Here is an 11,013-nt window from a genome sequence, read left to right as displayed (position 1 = left end):
TAGGAATTTTGCAGTAACAATAGTCATAAACAATAAGGAAAAAATAGGAATTTTGCAGTAACAATAGTCATAAACAATAAGGAAAAAATAGGAATTTTGCAATAACAATAGTTATAAACAAAAAGAAAAATCATTTTTTGCAAAGTGATCACCACGAAAACGAGACCGGCAGCAAAATGTACTGGGTTTCATCGATTTCATCGAATTCAGTCGGAACATACGTGAAATAGTACAATTTTCGATAAAAAGTGCAATAAAGTGGTAAAAAATGGAAGTAGGTCAAATGGCTTTTTAAGCTTTTAAGAGGCAACGAAGCCCCACCAAATGCAAGAAGAATCAATCCGATTAATCAATTCGTTACGGAATAAGAAGCAATACAAAATTTTTCGGTTTTTTGCGAAAAAACGGGTAAAAAATGAGAAATTCCAAAATTTTTTGGTAATGGGACACCTCGGAGATATGCTCTACAAGATGCAACAGATTTCATCCCGATCGGTCAAGCCGTCTGGACGTTATCGAGTAACATACATAAAAAAAAAATATACGAATTGAGTAACCTCCTCCTTTTCGAAGTCGGTTAAAAACACAGTGTAAATAATTTCTAACATTATCTACCTATGGCGATTACAATCCTGCAGTGGAATCTAAATGGTTTTTTTCCGCGCCTACCACAACTACAAATACTAATTAATAAATATCAACCAGATGTTATTAACCTCCAAGAAACAAATTTTAAACCCCAACAATCAATAAAACTCAAGAACTACAAACAATACGTCAAAAATCGTAATACCCGAACGGCGGAGGAGTCGCAACATACATAAAAGAACACTATTTTAGCGAACTACTACATACAGAAAGCAACATGGAAGTTATAATAACAAAAATTCATACTTCTCCAAATATTAACATTTGTAATATATACATTCCGAACAGTTACCCACTAAACGAAACTGAATTGAGCAATCTAATAGACAAATTACCCAAACCTTATATTATAACAGGTGATTTTAACAGCCATAACAGCATATGGGGATCTGAAAGAACGGATTCAAGAGGAAAGATCATTGAAAATATATTATTAAACCACAACATCTTTGTCCTAAATGACTCCAATCCTACACACTTTAACCCTGCCACTGGATCTTTTAGCACCATAAATTTAATACTCAACAGCTCCAGTATAGCATGCAATAATAAATGCGAAACAAGCACAGATTTATATGACAGCGATCACTTTCCAATCATAACAAAAGTATTCCCCAATCGTACACAAAATCTTCAAGTCTCAAGTTCACACCCACGATGGAAACTTGAACTAGCCAACTGGGACAAATACGGCCACTCAGTTGATTCATCCATTTCTGAACTTGCTCAACCGTATCACAACAATGCTCAGCAAATTAATAACCTATTAGAGAAATTTATTTCTCTCATAAAAAATGCTGCTGATTCCTCAATACCCATGTCCAAACCTCAAACGACCACAACAAACCGCTCAGTGCCATGGTGGAACAAAACCTGTGAAAGGGCAATCAAAAATACCAAACGAGCATTTAACACTTACAAATGACACAAGGCCATAGAAAACCTAATTACATTCAAAAAATTTAGAGCAGAATCGAGGAAAATAATAAGAGAAGCAAGAAAGCAGTCCTGGCTTGACTTCGTAGCCACACTAAATGGCTCCACGCCTACGAAAATAGTATGGAACAAACTAAAAGCTATACAAGAAAACTCTCACAAAAACATCATAAGTCTCCTAACTCAACCGGACAACTCAACCACTACGGACCGCATGGAAATCTCAAATATACTCGCCGAAACCTTTGCAAAAAACTCTAGCAACGAACACTACGGCAACGAATTTTTAAACTACAGAAAGTCTATGATTAACCACTCATCCTTGAACTATCCAGAAATGAAAACCAGCAATTTGGAACTGATAAATCTCTCTTTTAAAGAAAACGAATTAAAAGACGTCCTTGCAAAGTATAAAAATACTAGCCCAGGATGGAATTCCAAACAAGCTCTTGATCAATTCCCCCCCCCCCCCCCCCCCCCCAGTGGATTAGAATATCTATTAATGCTGTACAACTGCATCTGGGAAAACAATGTATTCCCAGAATCATGGAATAATGCAACGGTCATCCCCATCTCAAGCCTAGGAAAAACCCCTTAATGCCAGAAAACTACCGGCCAATATCTCTAACGAACAACATGTATAAGGTAATGGAAAAGCTCATTAATAATAAACTTCGCTGGACCCTCGAAACCAATAACTTTTTATCACCATATCAAAGCGGATTCAGATATTTCCATTCCACATTAGACCAGTTAATTAATATAGAAGCTAGCATATGTGACGGCTATGTATCCAACCAACATACAGTAATGGTAGCTCTAGATATAGAAAAAGCTTACGACATGTAGACAGACAGCGAATATTATCGATCCTCAAGAACATGGGCTTTCGAACAAATATCCTACGGTTCCTAGAAAATTTCTTAAAGACAAGGTGGATAAGAGTGCGGTCCAACAACACCCTATCAGCAACCACTGAAATCCATAACGGAGTTCTTCAGGGATCAGTCTTAAGCGTGACACTCTTTTTAGTAGCAATAAATGAAATTATGTCTCTGATACCCCCTCCAGCTAAATGCTTTCTTTTTGTCGACGATCTAACCATAATCTGTAGAGGAAAAAATACAGATACGATACAGGAAATTCTCCAACAGATCCTAAACAAATTATACGACTGGTCAAATAGGTCAGGTTTCAATAAGTTTTCTCAAATTAAATCCGAAATAATGATCTTCTCCAGACAGGAGAAACAGACCCACTTAAAATTATACCTAGGTGACTCTGAACTTAAAAAAACAAATAATGTAAAAATCCTTGGTCTAACCTTCGACTCAAAACTATCATGGAAAACTCATATAACGAAACTAAAAAGGGAATGCGTTTCTCGTCTGAACATTCTAAAAATAATAGCAGCAAACAATTGGGGAGCAGACCAAGTAACCCTGAAAAGTACCTATCAGGCACTTATCAGGTCCAAAATCACTCATTCGTACCGATCGTCAAAGGAACCAGTACCCACCTGGACTGATTGTAACACAATAATTTCAGTCGAAAACATTTTGCTCCATTGTTCTAAATACAGAAGACACCGCAAACTAAACAAAATTAGACCGACATTAAGAGAAAACTTCGAACCAGCTAACTTAGACAATCTCATTAAATTTCTAAAGGATAGTAACTTAATAAACAAAATGTAATAGTACTCAGTGTAGTCGCTAATAACCTAAGATGTTGATGCGACGTTAAATCATTAATAAAAAAAAAAATCTTTATTTTGCAAATACCAAAATAATTCCCGAAAATAAGCAAAAATCGCAATATTTGAAGGCATGTATTATCTCAAACGGTTTCGAGTTTCAGTTCTTTCTAAATATTAAAATCATTTACTTTCCGCCGAAACTTGGAATACCTTCTGTTCGATCGAAACTCTTTAACATAAACAATTTCAATCTATTCGATTAACTATCTTGACTCGGTATTACCTCGTCGAAGTTTCGGACAAGAATGAACTGTCCCCTCAAATTCGTTACCCCTTTGATTTCGGGTCTAGAGTAATCTAAACACACGCAGGAGAGGAAGACGGTTCGAGAAAGGATAGAAATTCGTGACTGTCCGACAGGATGTTTAGGTAAGATAAAGGTGTTATAAATAATGAATCATGGCTATAGTAAATGAAAAGTAATAGTTTATTTTAGCGTTGATGCAAGGGAAAAAGCCCGAAGGCATAAAAAACCCTTGATTTAAATTATTGAATTCGCAATATTTAAATTGTTCGTGTGAGTGTGTCGCGTGTGACTGATGATTTTTTGTGTACACGAAGGTCGGGCGACCGTCAGTGATTAATCGCGTGACACCGAATTTTTTTTTAGGAAATAATTCCCAGATTATGAATCGATGCGGTCGATAGCCCTTTACGGGGCCCCCATGTAGCATCACTCGCTCGAGAGCAGCCGGCGCAACCAGGCACTTTTCGAAAGATTGCAGCGCCGGCTCGCCCTGCGGGCCATACGGGGATACCATACCATCTCTGCCGAGGCGGCGGGCCTCCTGGCCGTGATTCCGCTCTTCCATCTGGCGGCAGTGGAGCGGGCGGCGATGTTCACGATCGCCTGCTCCGCCCACCGCCCTCCGGGGGTGGAACTCGCGGCTGAGGAGGTACATGAGATCGAGTGCCAGAAGCGCCAGGCCCGGAGGGACACGCTGACCCGGTGGAAGCAAGAGCTTGCTCCATCGGGCCGTCCGATTGTCCGGGCCATCCTGCCCATATTTGATATATGGTGCAGGATGCGGGGAAGATTGACCTTCCGCCTCACGCAGGTGCTCTCCGGGCATGGATGCTTTGGAGAGTACCTGCACCGAATGGGGCGGGAGCCGACACCGCAGTGTCACCACTGCGGCGAGGAGGTGGACACGGCGTGGCACACACTTGAGGAGTGTCCGGCATGGGCCGCGCCGCGCCGTGCCCTAAGAGTCGCAGTGGGTGGGTGGGACCTCTCCCTCGTGGCCATGGTCGACCACATGGCCTCGGGCGAGAGGTTGTGGAAAGCGGCGGCCATCTTTTGCGAGGAGGTTATGTCGCAGAAGGAGGCCAACGAGCGAGCCCGGGAAAGAGACCCGGGCTCGGCAAGGTGGACATGGGCGCGGGGACGTCCCTCGCGCCGGCGTACCCCCCTGCGTGGGGGTATGAATAGTGGGTGGCCGCGAGGGGCGCCCCCGCGACGACATGTGCCTCGCATGGAGGCGGCGAATGTGAGGGGCCGGGGCTTGAGCTGACCGTGGTCCCCTGAGGGGATATAATTCCCCTCGGGACGGGCCGAGGTTGTGTGATCGGCCCGTCCCCACTTGGACCAACGGGTCCTGTGGCGGCGCATGGGGGGTGGGGTGGGAAGGGTCGGGGCGTGCCGGATCACGCCTCCGACGACTCTCCCTTACCAGTGTCGGCGTCTTCTTGTCCTGGCGTTCAGGAAGCTCTTTGTTTCCTGAACCAGTACGGACACGAAGATGCCGGGGGCTGTGGGTGGACCGAGCGGGGGCTCGAGAAGCCCATTCCGACGGCCCCAGGGATGGGGACACCGGGCGGGTTCCTCCGCCCGGGGTCTTATAGAGTAGGTAATGGGGGAAGCTAACACCCTCCCCCCGGAATTCATGTAAGCTGGGAAGCGTCCTGCGAGTACTCGCGTGATTCAGGCGCTTCCCATGTAGCTTAGGTGGGTGTGGGGTTTTAGTGGGTAGCCATCGTGGACGGGCGCGCTTTTGGCGCTCCCCTCCCCGATGGTAGTCCCATGTTACGTCCCAACTAGTTTGGGACTTTCTTTAGGGATTCTTGTCTTCGATTAAAGAGCTAAAGCTCACCTTATCTGTATTTAACTGGAAAAGAAGGAATTTTGAGATTCTTTAATAATTGTCACTAATTTTGAGTATTAACAAATATAGTTATGAAACAAAACTCAGTTTGGGATTACTTACAAACAAGAATAAAAATTATACAATTGAAAATGGTTTAACAATACTAATCGTTGATCTTATGCTATCGGCGGCGTTGTCAGGTTGTCCCGGGCTCGGCTGTGGCGAGGATCTGGTCTGGTTGTACACTCGCGACACGGGACTCTAATAATTGGCGAATAATAAACGTCGGACTTTCGTAGGTAACTCCGCGGTGACTCTATCTTTAGTGCGTATGTTCTCACTTACGCGAATTCTTTACTTTGCTGGAGATACGATACACGATACCTAAATGAGACTAACGCGAGAGATTAACCTGTCCGCGACTACAGAATACACGAAAAGATCCTCGCAAGGCACGATCGTAAGTTCGAAATCTTAATTTCTACATTTCCGAGTCTTGGACACGTCGCAAGTTCGATGGCCGATTCGTATGCAACTTCCTAACATCGCTGACGCCCGTTTGCTGACTCGCGGTTTGCATTATTTCGTTCCCGAGGAACGATTTCCACATCGTTTACCGAGCGCATTCCTTAAAGTCTATTGATCTTAACTATTCGCAATAAGCGTTCGATGAAAAGGGACACCGGCACGGCCGGATGTAACACCCACATAACCTCGGTTTTTCAAAAAAAAAAAAAAAGATTGTGAATCGATCACAATGATACGGAATAGTGTTCCGTTGGAGTCTCCTGTGCGGGAAGATATCCAGATTACCAGGAATCAGAGTGTTGCGGAAACTGAGTTCCGATCAAAACTCCCGCACAAGGAGATATTCTGCCGTCGTCCGAAACGTCTGATTGTTTGACTATTGCCGAATTACGAAGTCCCGTAGTCGAGACAAAAATTACTGTCTTTTAATACGCGGTATATTTCCCTCGACCGGTCACGATCGTGGTTGAAGCCGACTCCCTAATTGGGGCCCGGGCGACGTATATCCGTATTATAAACATTGAAACGTTATCGGTTTCTTCGAGTCGAACGTGCCGACGAACTACGTAGAGTCCGTTCTACAAATAAATCGTAATAAAACGCTCCAGCACCTTCCCCATTGATAGAAAAGAACGGTGCGTCACGTGTAGGGGTTGTCGAAAGCAGTTAGTCAGCCGCTGCATGGCTATCGCAAAATTTATGACAAGGTCGTGGAGTTACCGTGCCTTGGGAAAGTGGTTGTAAAAACGAGGTATCCAACATCGACGGCCGCTACCTCCAAGTCGACCGGCAATGGGTTTGTCCTACGATTGACTGTTCGGCGAAACATGTGTTCAGAAAACGCGACGTTGTATTTCGTTAAGAAAGAAACGTTCCTAAGGGATGGGGGCCAGGTAATGAACAAGGGTGGGAGTGTTTTCTGGTAAGAAAACTGTTTTTCTCCAGAATTCAGTTTCGAAGTGACCGCCGCAGTGTCAACTGGAAAAGAATGGTGCGCTCAAATCAAGAATGGTTTGAAATATTTTGCGTGTATGTGGAATGCGGGCGCAATTCGGAGGAGGCAGCGCGGTGTTATCGTCAACGATATCCGAGATCGCGGCCGCCGACTGCCAAGAGCATTCGGCTATTGGCATCGCGACTCTATTCGGATGGGGTCCCCCAACCGAAGTGTTCCGATTCGGGACGCCCTCGCCTACGTCCCACGAATACGGAGGAAGACGTCCTGGATCGGATTGCTGAGGATCCAACCCAAAGTGTGCGTGACGTAAGCCGCAACTCGGGGTAAGTTTAACTTTGTGTCTAAGAGAAAACGATTAATACAAATCGGCCCCTTTCGGGGCCACCAAATTTTAAAACGTAGGTGAACCAGGTTCACAAATCGGCCTCTTTCGGGGCCACCAAATTTTGGGTGCAAAGGACTCGGTGTAAAGTGATAGTGACTGTGGAAACCTCTGTGTAAAGTGCAGTGAGTTAAGTGACCGGGCGTCCCATCAGCTGAGCCGCGTAGCAAGTACCAAGCCAGGATCGGTGCGATGACCCACTAGCCGCAGCCCTTCTTCACGAAAACAGGTTAACTTACAAGTCAATGAGTCAGTCTAATTTTAATTCTGCCTTCAGATGTTAACCCTTAGAAGCCTGATTTTCTAAATTAAATTGTAAAAAATATCAATGTATTTATGATTTGAACAATTTTGACAGCTGACGTTTATTTTTTCTCTTCACAGAGCCACGAACGAAAATCTATCCACAGTAGAAAGAAAATTAGACATCTAACAAAAAAGAAATTAGTGAAATCCTCCCAAAATTACCAAAGGCACAAGAACAAGCTCTTGTGGCATCGTACGCCGTATCGATACAAATTGCACGTGCAAAAAAATGTTGCAGCGATGGCAATCTTATTAAAACATGTGCAATTGAAATGGCTAGATCATTCAATATTGCAGTAGCTGCTGAGTGTTTTCAAACAGTCCCATTATTGCAACAAACCATAGCGCGTAGAATAACCAATATCAATGAACAAGTGCAAAATAGCTTAAAGAATCTTTTATCCACCTGCACTTATTACTCTCTTCGCTTGGACGAAAGCACTGATAATTCCGACGTAAGCCAACTAGCAGTATACGTCCGCATGATTGACGAAAACTTTGTTATTCATGAAGAGTTATTAGATATTATTGGATTGCATGGCACAACCAAGGGTGTCGATATTTTTAATGCAGTACTAACAGGTCTAAACAAATACGCATGTATGTTTGATAAATGCTCAGCCATTGTAACAGATGGAGCACCAGCAATGACTGGGAGAGAAACGGGTTTTAAAGCTTTACTCAGAAAACATGGAATACAGTGTTCCATGTTTCACTGTATTATACATCAGAAGGCAATTTGTGGAAAATTATTAAATTATACTCCGTTATGAAAACAGTTACAAAAATTACAAATATGATAAGGGATGGAAATAAAGCACTCAACTACTGCAAATTTCAATCATTTCTAGACGAAGTAAACGCCGTTTATAATGATGTGCCCCTACACTCGGAAGTACGATGGCTAAGTGCAGAAAAAACATTAGAAAGGTTTTTCGCACTTAGAGAAGAAATTCTTGTTTTCTTAGAAAATGAAGTAAAAGATTCCGTACTAATGCAAGAGAAATTCAAAGATATTTTGTTTTCGTCCGAACTTGCGTTTTTACCAGATACTACTTATCACCTAAACACATTAAATTTGAAATTACAGAAAAAGAAACGACATAATATCTGACTTAATTAGTCATATTGACGGATTTAAAATCAAACTTCAATTATTTATAACAGAAATATCAAGAAATCAATTACATAACTTCCCGAGTTGCGAAGAACTTAAAAACGGATACACAAATGCAAATTTCAGTTCCTTTGCTTCAATATTAATTGTTATAAAAAATGAATTCGAAGTGCGATTCCAAGATTTTGATTCGTTCAAAAGTGACATTATGATTTTTATGAATCCGATGAACATTAATATCGCAAACCAAAAAATAGAATATCGGATTGAACTTTGTAACTTGCAAGCAGATATGTTTCTCCAAAGCAGAAAAGTAACTGGATTGGACTTTTTCAAACTGCTTTCGAGTGAAAAATTTCCAAAATTATTAGACCTCAGCTTAAAGATTGGCTCTATGTTTGGATCCACTTATAATTGCGAAAGTGGATTTTCTTTAATGAATGAAATAAAATCTTTAAAGCGCGCATCCTTAAAAGATGCCTCATTGTCGCAATTAATGCGAGTTGCCTTAACGGAAATTCCGATTGGCATTCCATTGCTTGTAAAGGGAGCGACCAAACCACAAATTAGCCCAAGATCTGCGAATTGAATCTGAGTTTTTGAAATTCTAAACTTTTATTCAGATTTAATGTATAAGTGCAATAAAAAGAATTGCTTAATGACTACACAAAAATTAAGAAACTAAAAATACAAATACAAAACTAAAAATACAAAAAAAAAAAATAAAAAATATAAAACTACAAAAACGTTTTTATTCAATTATTATTATTACTAAGCATTATTATATAGTATAACTAAAATAAAGAATTACATACTTACAATTTATCATTAATGTTTATTTAATGTTGACCACATTTTCTATCTGATTCCCCCTCTCTTACTTGCAATCAGCTAAGTTCGCGAAAAAAATGATAATGCTATTATAGTTCACTTTGGGCGACAGAAGATACGTGCACGACCCTGTGACAGGCCGGCCGTAGTGGGATAGTACAAAACTAACGAGTGGGGACACTAGCTCGCATGACGTCATGACTTGGAGAGCTCTGATGAAGGCGGAAAACCCGCAGAGTCTCCCTCTGCGTACCGGCCGGTGTGTCTGCTTGATGAGGCGGGCAAGCTTTTTGAACGAATCATAGCTGCCCGCCTCCTCGAGCACCTGTCGCGCGGTGGTCCCGACCTCAGCGACAGCCAGTACGGATTCCGGAGGGGTCGCTCAACGATGGACGCGTTGAAGCGTTTGCGCCTTCTCCGGGAAAGCGCTGTCGCTCGGGGCCGGGTGTTGATTGCTGTGTCGTTGGACATATCCAACGCCTTCAACACCCTGACCTGGAGGGAGATAGCGGTGGCGCTGGATTATTTCCAGGTGCCCCCCTATTTCGTGGAGGTGGTTTGGGACTATCTCCGCGGCAGGGAGGTAGTATTTACCGGCCGGTACCAGGTTGTGCACACGAGGGAGACGCACCGCGTGGTTCCGCAAGGGTCGGTCCTCGGACCGCTTCTGTGTCACCACTGCGGCGAGGAGGTGGACACGGCGTGGCACACACTTGAGGAGTGTCCGGCATGGGCCGCGCCGTGCCGTGCCCTAAGAGTCGCAGTGGGTGGGTGGGACCTCTCCCTCGTGGCCATGGTCGACCACATGGCCTCGGGCGAGAGGTCGTGGAAAGCGGCGGCCACCTTTTGCGAGGAGGTTATGTCGCAGAAGGAGGCCGACGACTAGAGAAAACTAGTATATTTGTTCAACGTTTAATATATATATGGGTTAACTTAGTGAAAACTAGTATATTCCCAAAAATTTGATCTTAACTAGCGAAAACTAGTATATTAATCGAAAATTAATAAACGAAGATTGTCACTAGCGTAACTAGTGTATAATTTAAATAAAAGTTAGCGACACGACCTATCGTCAATACTTTAATAAGTCTGTTTTATCAGAACCTAAACGGATAGCAATTCTGTATTAGTGTATCCCACCACTATCACCAGTTCTGTTACGAGCCAGGGCGATAGCGACGCGCGTGTGAGCCCAGCGAGTGGGATAGATTTGAGAATTGAACCAATACGATTATTCATTGTGTATCAATGGTGCCAAAGATTTGAGGATAGATTAGACAATGCAGACGACTCTTACGCGAAGTCAGATAGCTGCTGGGAATCGGTATCTCCCAGTAAAGGGTAACCGTAGGGTAAGGTTCGAACTGTGAGGTTGTTGGAAAAAGTGCAGACGACTCTGACGCGAAGTCAGATAGCTGCAGGAATCGGTATCTCCCAGTGAAGGGTAACCGCAGGATAGGT

The sequence above is a fragment of the Hylaeus anthracinus genome, unplaced genomic scaffold (assembly GCF_026225885.1).
Source record: "Hylaeus anthracinus isolate JK02 unplaced genomic scaffold, UHH_iyHylAnth1.0_haploid 12001, whole genome shotgun sequence".
NCBI classification, from domain to species: domain Eukaryota; kingdom Metazoa; phylum Arthropoda; class Insecta; order Hymenoptera; family Colletidae; genus Hylaeus; species Hylaeus anthracinus.
Note: the sequence above shows the minus strand (reverse complement) of the source record.